Genomic DNA, 17,247 nt, shown 5'->3' with positions numbered 1-17,247 from the left:
TCCCCGGGCTGCACAGCTACTAAGTGGCATAGCTAAAGCTCAGTCTACATCTCCCTAACTCTAAACCCCAAGGTCTCAAGCACTGCTTTACTCTAACACGAAAGAACATCTTACTAGATGAAAATGTCTTTGGGGAATTAGGGCTGTTCGACTATCAGTAAATATCCCTGTTTCACTTAATAGCATAGAGGGAATTAGCAACTTTATTCTTTAGCAAGATCAGCCGGCAGAACCGATCCTAGAAGGGGGGAAAAAAACAGACACAGGGGAGGAGGTGAGCTGAGATTTGCATCAACATTCCTGACACTGGCTCCATACAGAAAGTCACTTTGAACTCTAGGTCTCCAATTCAAAAAAACCACTGCCCCAAAACTAGACTGTGAAGACAGCTTCTATCCTCAAAGTGTAGTTTCTGATATCTCAGTCAAACCCCTGAAAACCCAGCTGTGTCACCAAGGTGAACATACCTTGTGAGTCAGCCGGCCTGTGCCACGGGGAGCCTGGTGTGCAGAATCCAAGTCCTTTAAGTGAAGGTTCATCCACAGAGATGAAGGACTCAGATTCCTGGAATCTGCCCTTTATCATGGGGAAAAAATGGCTCCAGGCACACTTTACTCTCCTCCTCAAAGCAAATGACAACTAAAACATCAGGATATTTTAAAGATGCCCTACGCAGTATATACACTACAGAGTGTTCTAAGACTTGATTGATTCATGTTTCTGAGCTAAAACATTCATAAGAAAGGCAAAACAAGAGCTATGGGATGAACTGAAAAAATGTTTTCAAAACTGAGCACTCTAAAAAGTTACGATTAATGTAAAATGGAAACGAAAGGGGGGAGGACATGTAGCTTGGCATAAAGTCAATAATTATCACAAAATGTGCTAGAGTTTCTCTGTGAGTGGAAACTTTAAATAAGAACCCAAAGATGTCAGAGCAGAAACAGAGCTCTGAGGCCACCTAGAGGTGGTTCCTCATAAGTCATGCTTCTTGGTTGAGCGTCTGTTCAGTCGATTTTTCGTGCAGTTTTTTGAGCAACATGTAATTAGTAGGATGAAGCTGCTTAAACCAAAGTTTTCATAGAAATTTAGATTCTCCGACGGGTAAAATTTTCCTCGCCACCAAGTTTGGGGTTTAGAGTGCTGGAAGAGTTTTCACAAAATCAAACAATGGCATGTGGCTACTTGTGTGTGGTTCTGTGGTCTTAAATGAGGCCATCTCGGGAAAACCAAAAAGCTTCGTGGGTATATAGGTTTGTGTGATTTTGACCAAAACTGAACAATTCCCAAGTTCCTCGCAAGCATCAGAACTTTGCAAACCATCTTCTCCATTCTGCCAACAAATGGAAGGAATACTCTATAGATCAGCGTTAAGCTGAATTTTTCCAACAAGGGTACCCTATTGAGTAAGAAAAGTAGGCTTAAATGATTTCACAGACCATTTGATGCTACAAGATACAATTTTATGAGAATTACTGGCAAGTCTGGGATGGCTTTTGCTAGAAATCCAGCGATTTGACATCTATCTTCAAAAATTTCATACTTAATCCTTCCAAAGTAAAATCCTTCCAACAGCCTTGCAGTTGATACTATTATCAGTGGAAGCATAACCTAATGAAAAGAACACTGGGTTCTTGGGCCAGCTCTACAATTGTGTATTTGTGGAGTTGTTATTTGATGTGGGAGCTTTAAGGTGTGCCAATTTACGTGACCTGGAACTGCACGTCCCATAATTCACTTCGCCAGGTTAGAGTTGGCCACAAGAGAAATTCACCTGAGATTTAGAAGGTGAAAGGGAAGCAGCAGCCTCTCTGCTCTGAAGGGCCCCACGGGGCCCCACGTACTGTGGCCGCACATACACATTACCGTCTGCTGACTCGGCCTGTCGGCACCAGTAGCCACCAGACCGCGGCTCCTTGAGCTCCTACCACATCTTATTCTTCGGTGTCTCCAAGTCTTGGACTAGGCATACGTGTGGCTCAATGGCAAAAGACACTGTCTCTTCTTTCAGGTGACCTGAATCATCAAACTTGGAGGTAGCGGGAGATAAACAGGAGTTCCAGTTTGGCCAGAGGGGTTCCAGCTGTTTATGAAGGTTCTCGTTTGTCCACATGCTCCTCCACCTCACGTCCGGCTTTACTTGCTGGTTCTGCTCGCCCGCTGTGACTTCAGACTCACCCCCAGACACGAAAGCGATGGCTTTGCATAGACTTCCCCACCAGCTCTGCCCAAGGTCTAATCCCTATAATAAATTCCCTCATTCCATGTCACTAAAAAGGCTCCTGCCTGTCTTATCAAACCCTACATGATACAGGTGATATTATAGGGCCTCAATTACTTCATCTGCCAAACAGACCAAGGATACTAGAAGACATCTTAGTTTCCTTTCTTTATTAGATACCGCAAATTTTACCTCTTGTTAAGAGTTCCTCTAATAGGAGTGACAAAGGTGGAAGTCCTTCAAAACATTATTAATTGACGATAACACAAACTAATGGAAAGATACATCATGTTCATGGAATTGAAGAATTAATATTGCTAAAATATCCATATTATCCAAAGTAATGTACAGATTCAATGTAATCCCTATCAAAATACCTACAGTATTTTTTCACAGAGCTACAATAAGCAATCCTAAAATTTGTATACAACCCTAAAAGACCCTCAGTAGCCAAAGCAATCTTGAGAAAGAAAAACAAAGCCATATTTCAAACTATATTACAGAGCTACAGTAATCAAACCAGTATGGAATTGGCACAAAAACAAACCAACGGAAGACTTGAGAGCTCAAATATAAACCCACGCATATATGATCAATGTACAACAAAGGAGGCAACAATATACAATGGGGGAAAGAACATCTCTTCAATCAATGGTGTTGGGAAAACTCGACAGCTACGTGCAATAAAAAAAAAAAAAAACCCACCACTTTCATACACCATACACAAACATAAACTCAAAATGGATTAAGGACCTAAATGTTAGACCTCAAACCATAAAAATTCCAGAAGAAAATACGGGAAATAATCTCTTGGACACTGGCCTCAGCAACATTTTTCTGGATATGTCTCCCGAGGCAGGGGAAACAAAAGCAAAATAAACTATTGGAACTACACCAAAAATAAAAAGCTTTTGTACAGTGAAGGAAACCATCAACAAAATGAAAAGGCAACCTACTGAAGGGGAGACGATATTTGCAAATGAAAAATCTGACAAGGTGCTAATATCCAAAATACATAAAGAACTTACAAAATTCAGCACCAAAAAAAATAATAATCCAACTTAAAAATGGGCAGAGGACCATAACAGACATTTTTTCCAAAGACATACAAATGGCCAACAGACACAAGCAAAGATGCTCATCATCACTAATCATCAGGGAAATGCAAATAAAAACCACAATGAGACATCACTTCACACCTGTGAGGATGACTTTTATCAGAGACAACAAATAACGAGTGCTGGTGAGGATGTGGGGAAAAAGGAAGTCTCAGCCCTGTTGGTGGGAATGTAAATTGGTGCAACCACTATGGAAAATACAATGGTGGTTCCTCAAAAAATTAAAACCAGAAATACCATATGATCCAGTAATTCTACTAGTATTTATTCCAAGCAAATGAAAACACTAATTTGAAAAGATATATGAACTTTTATGTCGACTGCAGCATTATTTACAATAGCCAAGACACGGGAGCAACCTAAGTGTCTGCTGATAGATGAACGGATCAAGATGTATATTCATTGTTTGTATATATAATGGACTATTAGCCATAACAAAGAGCAAGATCTTGCCATTTGCAGCAACATGAATGGACCTAGAGGGTATTATATTAAGTGAAATAAGTCAGAGAAAGACAAATACCACTTGATTTCACTTATACGTGAAATGTGAAAAAGAAAGCAAATGAATGGACAGAAATAGACTCATACACACAGAGAGCAAACTGGTAGTAGTTAGAGGTGATGTGGGTGGTGCGGAGAGGCAAAACAGGCGAAGGGGATTAAGAGGTGCAATCTTCCAGTTATAAAATAACTAAGCCACAGAGGTAAAAAAAAAAAAATACAGCATAAGGAATATAGTCAATAATACCGTAACGGCGACTAAGGAGTGCATTTGTCGTGATGAGCACAGGGTGATTTATGGAATAGCTGAATCACTATACTGTACCCTTGAAACTAATATAACACTATATTAACTATACTGAAATTTAAAATTAAATTTTAAAACTAATTTTGTAATAACACTATACGGTGACAGATGGTGACTACGTTTATCGTGGTGAAAAGTAATGTACAGAACTGTCAAATCACTACGTTGTACACCTGAAACTAATATAACATTGTAGGTCACCTACACTTCAGTAACAACAAAAAAATAACTAGTAGAGAATCCTCTGTGTGCAAAAAAAAACCCCACTATCAAATGGTTAATTCCTATCATTCTCTGAGAATGATTATTCATTAAACAGTTATTGCCCTTCTCATCATAGTAATAACTAACATTTATTGACTACTTGAGATATGGCAGACACCGTGCTTTATCAACACAAGCTAATCTCACCTAATCCCAACAGTAATCCCACGAGGTGGTGAATGCTCCATTTCATAGATGAGAAAAGTGAGGCTCAGAAGGGAGAAGTGAGTCAATGAACAAGGGGCAGACTTTAGATTTGAATTCAAGAACCAAGATACAGAGCCCATGCTCTCACGCTATGTACAGAAAGACACATACCTGAAACTGCAGCCCGTGTCCTGGACAAGCTTACCGTGTAATGGGAAATAGAGTCAAATTATTGTAATTCAGTAACATCATGCTATTATATTGGAATACATAGTAGTACATAAAAATCAGACACTGAGGTCTAAAGGTTGGAGCTGAACTATGAAAGACAAGGTTGGATTCACTGAGGAGAAAAAAGAAGGAAGGAAATTCCAGGCACGTAAAACTGCATGAACAAAGGCTTGCAGATAAGCAGCAGCTTGTCACATTATTTCAGAATGGTCAGAGAGAAAGATGTGAAGGTGCAGGGAGACAATGGGAGAGGCAAGGCCAGGGAAGAAAGAAGACGCCCCAATTCTTGTGTGCTAATCTAAGAAGGTGAAACTCTGTCATTCCATGGGGATTCGAGCATTTTTCAAACAAGACTGATAGGGTCAGATAGGCATTTTGTGAACCTCAAAGTCTCTGGCAGCAGCCTGGAGGATGGTTTGGAGTTGGAAGAGACCGGATACAGAAAACAAAGCCAAGTGGGAGCAAGGAGTATGGAAATGGGGGTGTAGACTGTTCTAAAGTGAGAGGCACTGTCAGCCTGGAGACATTAAACTGTAGCAGTCTTGTCCCTTTTTTGCAGCTTGACCTAGGCCCACCTTGGCCTATAGCTGCTGGCTGAGCCTTCCTTGTCTTGGGCCCCATAACTGGAAGGTGGTAGGCATATTTTGATATTTCTCAAAAAAGACTGCTAGTATCAAAACTGGTATGACACATAATGACCTTGAATGTGGAGAAATGCTTGGTGCACTGGGAGGTTAGCTATGAGCATTTTCCTTTCAAGCTTCCCCAAAGAATATTAAAGATCTTAACTATGAAGAATCAGCCCTTAAAAAGGGAAGGCCAAGTAGCGTAGTGGAAAAGTTTTGGTGGAAAGTAGGTAAGGCTCTGATTCCAGAGTCCACCATTCACTAGAAACTAACAATGGTCAAGATATTTAACCTTGCTGAATCTCAACTTTGTAATCTATAGGGAGCTTAATAAATCATATCCTGTGGCATTATTGAAATGATTAAATCAGCTACCGCATACAAAATACTGAGCTTGTTACCTCACACATAACAAGCCATTAATAAGTACTAGGCCTCTTCCATCTTTCCTTCCTTTTCCTCCCATTTCCACGGCCCCACCCATATGGAGCAAATGATGGTTACATGTCAATATCATACAAACATAGGCTAGAAGGGACCTAACCTTATTAAATGCCAAATGCGTCATGATGGCACTATTTCACATTTATTATTACAATTTTTAAAATAACTTGTGGCTGTTCTGATTTCCATGAGAAGTAAGAATGCAAATGCCTTATCACCTGAATAAAATGCCCCATGCTTAGTCTCATTAACAATGAAATTGAAGCATGAGAAGAATCAGGACTTGTGGTTTAAACTAAACATGATTTTGGACCAGAAGGTGAAAATTTCAGGATAATATACTGACATAGAGAATCTATATTTCAATGATAGGAATCATACTTATAATCTCCTTTCCCCTTAAATATTCCTAGAACATTAAAATTATGAACTAGTTTTATAAAGTTATTTTAAAAATATTCAGCTCACCCTGCCCTTGATGTAACAAATCCAAAACCCTCTGGCCATGTTGTTGGTCTCCAAGCTCCTCAGGACTAAAATTGACAGCTGAACGCTGCTGAAGAGAGCGGTGGGGAGATTAATGTTACTTTGCATTTTTCCTAATCACAGCATTTCTATTAGACTCATAATAACTGACCCTTGTGTGTGTATCCTCCACTTGGGAATCACTAAAGAATTAGTAGCTCATACAGTGGCACCTGCTCAATTGTCCCTTAACAACAAGTGTGATAAAAATTGCCCAAATTCATAAATGTGATTGGAAATGCTGCCATAATGATGATAATGGATCTCCTTAGGTCTATGTATGGTATTTTATCTGTTTCCCTATGAGGTTTTTTTTTTTTTTTTTTTTTACCTTCCCTTCATTTCCTTAACTGAAAATATTTCAAAGGTCTGATGTAAAAGCATAAAATGAAGCCATTTGGTACTAAGTCGATCTTCCCTCTTAACCCACTTTACAGTGACCAGTCATCTTAATTAGTGTAAATCTCTTTTGTCCACGAGTAATTTTAATGAGTGTTTTTGGCTGTGCTATTCTATGTGGCTTTAACCTTGCATATTTTTATCCTAAACTTTGCTTTCATCCCTAACTAAACTCTGGTTGATTTTCAAATGAGAACAGGAGAACCTTGGAGCCATTTTGCTAAGTTACTCAATGAGTTTGGGTTCCTGAGGGAAAGCAATGAGGCAGAGGGAGTTATGTCCAATATACAATTAGTCACATACCAACTCCCAAATAACAATAGCACCATGAGCTTATTTTTAGATGGGTACTTACGCTTTAGTTCATAATTTTTTCTTCTAATTACAGCAAGAAAGAGACAGGTCAAAAGGCACGTGCACCCAAAGACATGGACAAGAATGTACACGGCAGCACTATTTGCAATAGCGACCAAGTGGAAAGTGCCCAAATGTCCATCAATGGCAAAATGGGTAAATATATCACGGTATATTCACGCAATAGAATATTAGAGAGCAATGAGAATGAACAAATGATAACGACTCACAAGCGCAAGGTTAAACATGGCTAACAAAATTATGAGTAAATGAAGCTTGACACAAAAGAATACATAACTGAACTTTTTTCATTTCTACAAAGTTCAAACCGGGAGAAACTAATCTGTGGTACAGAAGTCATGACAGTGTTTATACTAGGAAAGAAGACTGTGGCTCCATGGGCACGAGTGAATCTTCTAAGTAATATTCTGTATCTCGCTATGAATGCTGGTTACACAGATACATTCACTTTATGGACATTCACTGTGATATGCACTTACGATCTGTGTACTTCTTTAAACGTAATTTTCATTAAAAAAATTAAAACTGACAGTGCAGGAGCTGCTCATCCAATGGTTCAGTTGTTTCTTGTTCATGTTGCATGAGACAGCTTAAGACATGTCTGGCTAAGAAAAATGACTGATGAATGTGGAAGCAGTTTGGGTTTACATTTAGGTACCAGAAAACTCATCAGCAAGAGTATAAAAGTGAGTTGAGTCATAAAACTGAAAATACCCCTGGCTCAATGAGCCAACAATTACACATGAATTGCCAAGTTTATACTGCCCAAATTTGGTACCTCCCATTGCTCTATGGCAGCAAATAAGCATGTTAGAAAGGAAAAAACTGTTGTCGGTTGGGCAGGGACCTTTACAAACACTACTCCAAAGAGGGGTCTGCCATCTGGAGAGAAGGTTTACAGCCTCGTCGCTGTGTGAATGTCTATTAAAAGGACACATAAACATGAGACAACGAGGAAGAATCAACAGGAGAATCCTGAACTCGCCTAGCCAGAGTACGAAGCTCCCCAACAAGTCCAGGTGCTGCGGCCCTCCTCAGCCCATTAGGGAGAAGTCCTAACAAAGATGAGTCCTGAGCATAATGTATACAGCAAGGAGTGGACTAATGTTTACTGCTCAAAGGATGTTTAGTTTCATATTAACTAGGATAATAATCAGCCTGCTTTTAGGTTATCTGTTAGGGAACTTTTCTCTACGTGGATTTAAAATAAAACACTTTAAATGGTGCTTCTTAATTTAAAAATTAAATTTGAACCCACTGAGACACTTGAAAGTTACAACTATACCTGTAGCTCCAATGATGGAAAAAAAAATCAAGATCTTGAGTTTACCAGTGTCCTCTAATTATTTACACACATTTCTCCTAGGGAATAAATGAGGCTCTGCATAAAATACCGTGCTTTGCAAGTGAGACACTTAAGCAGCATGTACACAGGGGTTACCTGCAGCGAGCTTGCCTGCCTATTATTCTTTCTGGTGCAGGAAGGACTTTGGTAATACATGATACTGCCTGAGCTTATCACAGCCCCCTCATGCTGCTGCCACGGACTCCTAAGTGGTCATCCCCTGATGGATATTTGTCAAGAAATTTCTTCTGTTGTTTCTATCATTTTCAGCACTTCACAGAGAACGTGTATGCTCTCATTCCAGGTGTGCTATCATACTTTCCATTTCTCTTAATCACGTGGTCAACAATGAAGGATATTGCGCCAAACATCGTGGCAAGTTATACACTGTCTTCTGTAAGTACATCGTTTATGTGTTTAAACAGAAATGGAAACTGAAAAACCCCACTGCCATCTTCCTAAATGAAACTACTAACACCATTGGTAATGGCTCCAAAATAAGATGCAAGCAATCTCTAATGCACCTACTCGGCAAAGCATCTGGAAGGTAGTTGAAGTCACTTAGCTTGATAAAAAGTTCCAAGCTCTTCATTTTCTTACAGCTTTCAAATATTTAGGGTTTCTCAACTGTCATCACAGTTTTCTTCCCCCAAACACAACTTCTTAAAAGCTACTTATATGCACAGTGCTTGACATATGGGAGAATCTCATTAAATATTTGGTGAATGAAGTGTTAAATGAATAAACGAAGGATACAAAGATGGACGGACAGATGGATGAATTACCTAAACAGTGATAATTAAGTTCTTTCTGCAGAATTAAATTCATTTTATACTAGCTTCATAGGCATGCTTTCTGTGATTTATAGTCACAGAAAAAGTCTGGAAGTTTATACCCTCTGACCAACATCACCCCATTTCCCCTCCCTCCAGGCCACTAGAAACCACCAGTCTATTCTCTGCTTTTGTAAATTTGACTACTTTAGCTTTCACATATAATTGAGATCATGCAGTATTTGTGTCAGAGTGACTTAGTATAGTGTCTGCCACATTCGTCCACGTTGCTGCAAATGGCAGTATTTCCTTCTTCTTAAAGGCTGAATAATATTCAATTGTGTACTTCAAATTTGCTTTATTTTTATCAATGCTACACTGTATGTTAACTAACCAGAATTTTTAAATTCTGGTAAAATTAAAATACAGTGTCACATTATGTGTGTACTTTCTCTTTATCCATTCAGCCACTGATACATATTTAGATTGTTTTGATGTCGTGACTATCACGAATAATGCTGCAATGAACATGAGAGCGCATGTCTGAGATACCAATTTCAACTCCTTTGGAAATATACACAGAAATGGGATTGCTGGATCATACATTAGTCTTGTTAAAAATTTTTTGAAAAACCTCGTTTTCTACAGCGGCTACACCATTTTACATTCCCATCAGTAGCGTACACGGATTCCAATTTCTCCGTATCTTGGTCAACGCTTATCTCTTGTTTTTCTTAATAACACCCATCCTAACGGGTATGAGATGATATCTCAATGCAATCTTATTTGCACATCCCCTTATGATTAGTGACGTTGAACATTCGTTCACACATCTGTTGACCCTTTGTACTCTTTTTGGAAGAATAATTATTTCTAAGGTCTAAAACTTCTTGAAACTCCGTGACTTCAGTCATGTTATCTATTAACACCTCCACTTTTAAGAAAACGAATCTGCCCAGTATTCATTAGAATAACCTTGAATAAGTAGGCCAACCATACCATCACTCATCTTAAAAATGTTAGTTTTTAGAAATAACACATGCTTGCTGTTAGGTGCCTTTCTGGCTGCTAATATTGTTTACGTAATAAAACCCGTCATGAATGATGGGTACAGCATCCAAGTGCAGGTTAGCAAGACTAGGATATGAGGATCACGGAAACCAGTACCGTTATGTTAGACTTCCATTTATTTCATCAAAATAAGTGTTAAACACATCAGTGTTTAACACAGCAGGACTGTCTTTCATTTCATGAACGTGGAGGGGCTGTATCATTGATTTTGAGGAAGTGCTATCATAAAGTTAGTTAAGAAGGATTCTGTGATTGGGGTTTCATCTCCAGATAAACAAGTCCATCTTCTGAAATGTCATACCTGATTGCTTTAGATTTTGTTTCTTTTGTTTCTCTTGCTGTTTCACAAACATTTTTGCAGCTCTAAGAAAAATCAATTACAATAGGCCTCTAAGGTTTTCTGTTTTTGCTTTCACTAGGGAAAAGCTGATTATTTACGATTTCAGAAAGTAGGTTCAACATTGATCTTCAAACCTTAATATAGTTATTTGTATTGATAAAAAAGTAAATGCAAAGCAATTCCAGGCACCATAAAATGCTTTGCCACAGGAATTCTTTTAGGAAGACATGGAGGCCCAAGCATGCAATGCATATGCATGATAATAATTACTAGGGATGCTTAGTCCCCGTGTATAATGCTTTCACTGAAAACCCAATCCTTCAATGACCATCCTTTAACTTCAATGTGGTAAGGAGGTCGGGCAATAAATAATACATACTAACGTAAGAAAGACATTGGCTACCATTAGTGAGCAAACCAGAGGAAAAGACTGACTACGATTAGACAAAAACCTGGCAAATAAAAGTAGTCACGTTTGATTCTGTTCTTTAAAAATTATCCAGTCTTTAGTTTAAGACAATTGGCAGGAAATGCAAATTCAGAGAATCTAGGGATTATATCAGTTCTCAACACTGTTTAGTTCAAGAGGCAGAAAAAAACTCCTCAGCACAATGTTTATAGCCACTGGGCCCTGATCAGTAAATTGATGATGCAGGAAATCATTTCATATTATTTTCTTTGAGAGGGCCTGCCAAATCCCAATTTTAAGCAATGCTTTTCCTGGAAGTTGAAAAAACAGAAGGGCTTTTTGCTCTGATCGTAGTTTGTTTTTTATTATGAGTTCCATCCTGCTACTGGTCACCCATCAGTAGTGCATGATGGGTACTATTACACAGTTGATACGTGTGCATGCATTTTCAGCAAGGACCAACTCATGGACAGCAACCTGAGAAAGAAGTTCTATCAGGCTACTATTTGTTGTTTGTCAATACCTGCAGGGTAGGAGAAGAGCGAGCGAGCAGACATGTCCTGAGAGATCTTAGGGCACTGCCTCAATGTATCATGTATTAAAATGGGTATGACAGAGAGTATGCAAAGCCCTTATCTGCAAGATACTTGGGGGTGCAAGTATTAAACGTATTAGGAGAGAATGTTTACTGATACTTGATTGAATGCAGTGTCCACTGAGCGCTTTCATAAATGACATGTGACTCAGTCCTAATGTTAACTGTTTTAGGAAAATAAAAATAAAGGCGCACAAATAGGTTTTAATTACACATATCTATGATTTTTCACACAGTGAACACAAGTGTGAAAGTAGCCGCAGATCAAGAGAAAGGATGTGTCCAGCACTTCAGAGGCCACCCTCCTTCCTTTCCATCACAAAGCCCTCCCCTGCATGGTAACCAATACCCTTACTTCTAACAGTGTACATTAGTTCCACCAGTTTTAGTATTTTACAATAGAATCACAGAACAGAGACTCTTCTGTTTTTCTTCTTTACTCGACACCATGCCTGCAAGATTCATCCGTGTTATTGAGAATGGCTTTCAACAGTTTGCTCTCAATGCTATCTAGTTTTCCACTGTATGAATATGCCACGATGTAGAGACAAGATTTCAATATAAATCTAACAAAAGAAATCCACTTTCTAACGAAAGAAGAAATGTAATGGGCATTAAGCATTTGCTGGTTGGAGTAGAATGCTCCCTACATGGCATTTTCTAAAGCCTAGTCTGGTTTTTGCCTTCTATTTTAAAGGTAGCAAGCAATGAATCAATATGACAATTAATCAATAAAAGAGACACAGAAGAATGGGTGGGTAGTGTTTACTTTTTAGGACAAATACTTTATATAATGTTATTTACACTAAAAATGAGGAACTGCTATTCAAAGATACAGCTCTTGTAACAGACTTCACACACTGTGTCAATGGCAATATGTTTACGTACATATACGTATATTTTTCAGGTAATATATTCCAATTACCACAATCCACTTCAAGTCGCATCTACCTACAGCAACTAAATTGTTTCCTCATTACTTGCACATGTAAAGCTCTTTACTGGCTGACTGATTAAACTGACAATAGAGCAATGAAAAGTGGGCAATGAGTGCATTGAAGAGCTGGATTTTCATTAAAATACTTATGGCGTACCTACTGTATGCCAGGTACTTGAGTAGATACAAACATGCCATGGCCCAGACATTTTGTTCCATCAATCAACAACTTGAGCTCGGTGGATAATTTGTGGAGGACCATATACTAACACAATGGAAGACATGATAGGAAAAACAAATTGTGTTCCTACCCTAAGCAAACGGAAAAAGAAAATGGAAATTATGCGTCTGTATACTTAACAAAAAGGATAATATAAACTCACTGTACTAAGAATACAGTGTTGTGAAACAGGGAGCCAAAGAGACTCCAATGAGACTGAGTTATTAATCAAAAGGACGTCAACAAGAAAAGCGTATTTGGGGACGGATATAAGAGCAACCATTTCGAGTAGTCTGACATACGTCCAACTTAAAGCTGGAAGGAGATCATAGGCAGGAACTAGTGCCCTGTAAAACCTTTCCTTCCTCGATTTCCCTAGAATGCAATAATTTTCCTTGCTCTTATTTCCTATAGTGCTTGAATTCTGTACCACATAATTTACGGCAGTTCTGCATTGCTTGCTAATTGTGGTGAAAATCTTGATTCCTTAAATAGATCATTATCTCCTTGAAGGCACAAAACTTTCCACGGCATTCTTTGATATTTTTCAGTATCTCACAGTGTGCTGTGCCTCATCTATTTGAGTAACCAGAACTGTGATTTGGTCTTTGAGATGCAGCTTCTCTGGTTGTGCAGAGCAAAGGAAACCATGAACAAATGAAAAGGCAAACTATTGAAGGGGAGGAGATATTTATAAATGATATATCTAGTAATAGGTTGAAATCCAAAATATATAAAGAACTTATACAAGTCAATACCAAAAAACACATAATCTGATTAAAAATGGGCAGAAGACACGAACAGACTGTTTCTCTAAAGGACATACAGGTGGCCAAGAGACACATGAAAAGATGTTCAACATCACTCATCATCAGGGAAATGCAAATCAAAACCACAATGACATATCACCTCACATCTGTCAGAATGGCTACAATCAAAAACACAAGAAATAAGTGTTGGCAAGGATATAGAGAAAAAAGGAACCCTCATGCATTGGGGATGGGAATGCAAACTGGTGCAGCCACTGTGGAAAACAGTATGGAGTTTCTACAAAAAAAATAAAAAATAGAATTACCACAGGATCCAGTAATTCCACTACTGGGTATTTACCCAAAGAAAACAGAAACAATAATTCAAAGAGATACATGCACCCCCATGTTTACTGCAGCATCATTTACAATAGCCAAGATATGGAAGCAACCCAAGTGTCCTTCCATAGGTCAATAAAGATGTGGTATACAGATGTGAGATTCACATATATATACACACACACAGGTATGTATGTGTGTGTGTGTGTGTGTGTGTGTGTGTGTGTGTATGTGTATGATGAAATATTACACATCCAAAAAAGAGAATGGAATGTTGCCATTTACAGCAACATGGATGTATCTCGGGGGATTGAATGGTAAGTGAAATAATTCTGAGAAAGACAAATGCCATAGGATTTCATTCATATGTGAAATTTAAGAAACAAAACAAAGAAAAAAGAGAAACAAAAAACAGACTCTTAAATACAGAGAACTGGTGGTTGCCAGAGAAGTGGGGGTTGGATGTAATAGGCGAAGGGATTAAGAGTACACTTACTGCAATGAGCACTGAGTAACGTATGGAATTGTTGTACCACTATATTCTACACCTAAAACTATTGTAGGCTAATTACACTGGAATTTTAAAAATAGGATAAATAAAAAATAATGAAGTAATTGTAAAAAAAAAAAAAAAGATGCTTCTTAGGGCATCTGGGTGGCTCAGACTAAGCATCCCATTCTTGATTTTGGCTTAGGTTATGATCTCACGATTCCATGAGTTCGAGCCCCCACATCACAGTTGGCACTGACCCGGCAGAGCCTGCTTGGGATTCTCTCTCTCTCTGCCACTCCCCTACTCTCTCACTCTCTCGCTTTCTCTCTCTCAAGGATAAATTAAAAAAAAAAACTTTTAAAAAGATGCTTATTTCCCTTAGAAATGGGCCTGCTTTAATTCTACTCTCCTAAAACCACCACATTAAAGAAGCTGCGATGTAAATGTGGGGATATACAAAAGGTCTTAATCTCAACCCTGCTAAAGTGATGTTAATGACCAAATTTAAAGCATCTTTGGGGGGTCATTTAACAAGGAAGGGTAATGAATCTCACCTTAGATGCAATACTGTATCCTATGTGATAAATCACGAATTATCAGGAAAATGCAAATCAAAACCACAATGAGGTACCACCCCAGACCAGTGAGAATGGCTAGTGTCAAAAAGTAAGAAAAACAAGTGTTGGCAGGGTTGCAGAGAAAAGGCAAGCCTCGTGCACTGTCGAAAACTAAAAATAGGAGTACAATAGGATCTGGTAATTCCACTTCTGGGTATTTGTCCTGGGGGGGGGGGACAAAAATCTAACCTAACCGTCTACTGATAGATGACTGGATAAAGATGCATATTCATTGTATATATACATAACGGAATATTACTCAGCCATGAAGAAGAATGAAATCTTGTCATTTGTGACAACATAGATGGACCTAGAGTGTATTATGCTAAGGGAATTAAGTCAGACAAAGAAACACAGCTATCACATGATTTCACTTATATGTGGAATCTAAAAGACAAACACAAAAAGAAACAGACTCTAAAGTATAGGGAACAAAACTAACAGTGGCCAGAAAACAGGGGGATGTTTTAGGAAAAATAGGAAGGGGATGAAGAGGTACAAATTTCCATTTATAAAATGAGTAAGTCATGGGGGTAAAAGGTACAGCAAAGGGCATATAGTCAATATAATATTGTAATGACTCTATATGGTGACAGATGGTAACTACACTTATGGTTGAGCATTTTGTAACATGTAATTGCTGAATCGGTAGGTTATTTACTTGAAACTAATATGCCAACTATACTTCAGTTTAAAACCTTAAAAAGATAAAGCAATGGGTTAAGTTTTTTATTAGAAGAGCATTGAAAATTTGGTCATGAATTGAGTTTTAATCCTATCGCTCCATGTGCATTTAGAGCTTAAGCAAATTACTTAACTTTCCTACGGTTCAGATTTTTACCTGGAAGAATATATCTGCTGCCGTTATTGCATAGGATAATCATGAAAAACCACCAGAAATAACGTATTTGACACATTTTTGTAAATCTTAAACCAATACAAAAACGTGAGGCTTTTTTTTTAAAGCTTATTTTTGTTCTTATTTCTGCCTTCAGATTTTTCCAGCCAGACATACATCTGTTAAAATTATTCTATTTTTGGAGGATATATTTATTTATGGGTTATAGGGAATCAGCTTTTCATAGTGAGAAAGATGTTAATTATCACAGGTATAGAAATCATTCAAGTAGTCTAGTCTTTTATTACTAACTAATCATTCTATATCTAAAATGCAGTTTTAGGGGCGCCTGGGTGGCTCAGTCGGTTAAGCGTCCGACTTCAGCCAGGTCACGATCTCGCGGTCCGGGAGTTCGAGCCCCGCGTCGGGCTCTGGGCTGATGGCTCAGAGCCTGGAGCCTGTTTCCGATTCTGTGTCTCCCTCTCTCTCTGCCCCTCCCCCATTCATGCTCTGTCTCTCTCTGTCCCCAAAAAAATAAATGTTGAAAAAAAAAATTTTAAATGCAGTTTTAAAATGTTATACTGAGAAAAAGTTGCCCCTTTCTTCACTGCTTTTAATGCACTTGTATACATAATTTCACATTTTTTTTTAATTTTTATTTTTGGGACAGAGAGAGACAGAGCATGAATGGGGAAGGGGCAGAGAGAGAGGGAGACACAGAATCGGAAACAGGCTCCAGGCTCTGAGCCATCAGCCCAGAGCCCGACGCGGGGCTCGAACTCACGGACCGCGAGATCGTGACCTGGCTGAAGTCGGACGCTTAACCGACTGCGCCACCCAGGCGCCCCCATAATTTCACATTTTTAACTTGTTTGCCAAGAAAAATGTATCTTCACCATTTTAATGGAGTAGAAAAAGTAAAGTGACTTTGATTTTTCAGTTGGTACCATTTGCTCCAAAAGTGAATCTGCAAACATCAGTAGTTCTGACTCTATGTAATGTATTACCCTTAATTGACAATGACATTCTACAAAAGAATTTTATAGTTTCATGACTTCCTTTGATTCCCTGAAAATGAAAATAAGAATTTTCAATTGCTTCTCACAACAGGGCAGAGTTTGGAGTTCTAATCCAGACAAGTTAACTGCCTACCAAAGTTAAAAATCAACAGTCTTTGAGGGAACATAACAGAATCCAGAGTCTGTACATCCTATTATTCATAATGCCCAGGGTACGAGACATGAAGAAACCGAAAAATATGACCCATACTGGAGAGAAAAGGCAGTCGATACAGACTGACCACAAGACCAGATACTATACTTATCAGGGATTTTAATTGGCTCTCCTATTTAAAATCTGA

Source organism: Prionailurus bengalensis, chromosome X (genome assembly GCF_016509475.1).
Source record: "Prionailurus bengalensis isolate Pbe53 chromosome X, Fcat_Pben_1.1_paternal_pri, whole genome shotgun sequence".
NCBI lineage: Eukaryota > Metazoa > Chordata > Mammalia > Carnivora > Felidae > Prionailurus > Prionailurus bengalensis.
Note: the sequence above shows the minus strand (reverse complement) of the source record.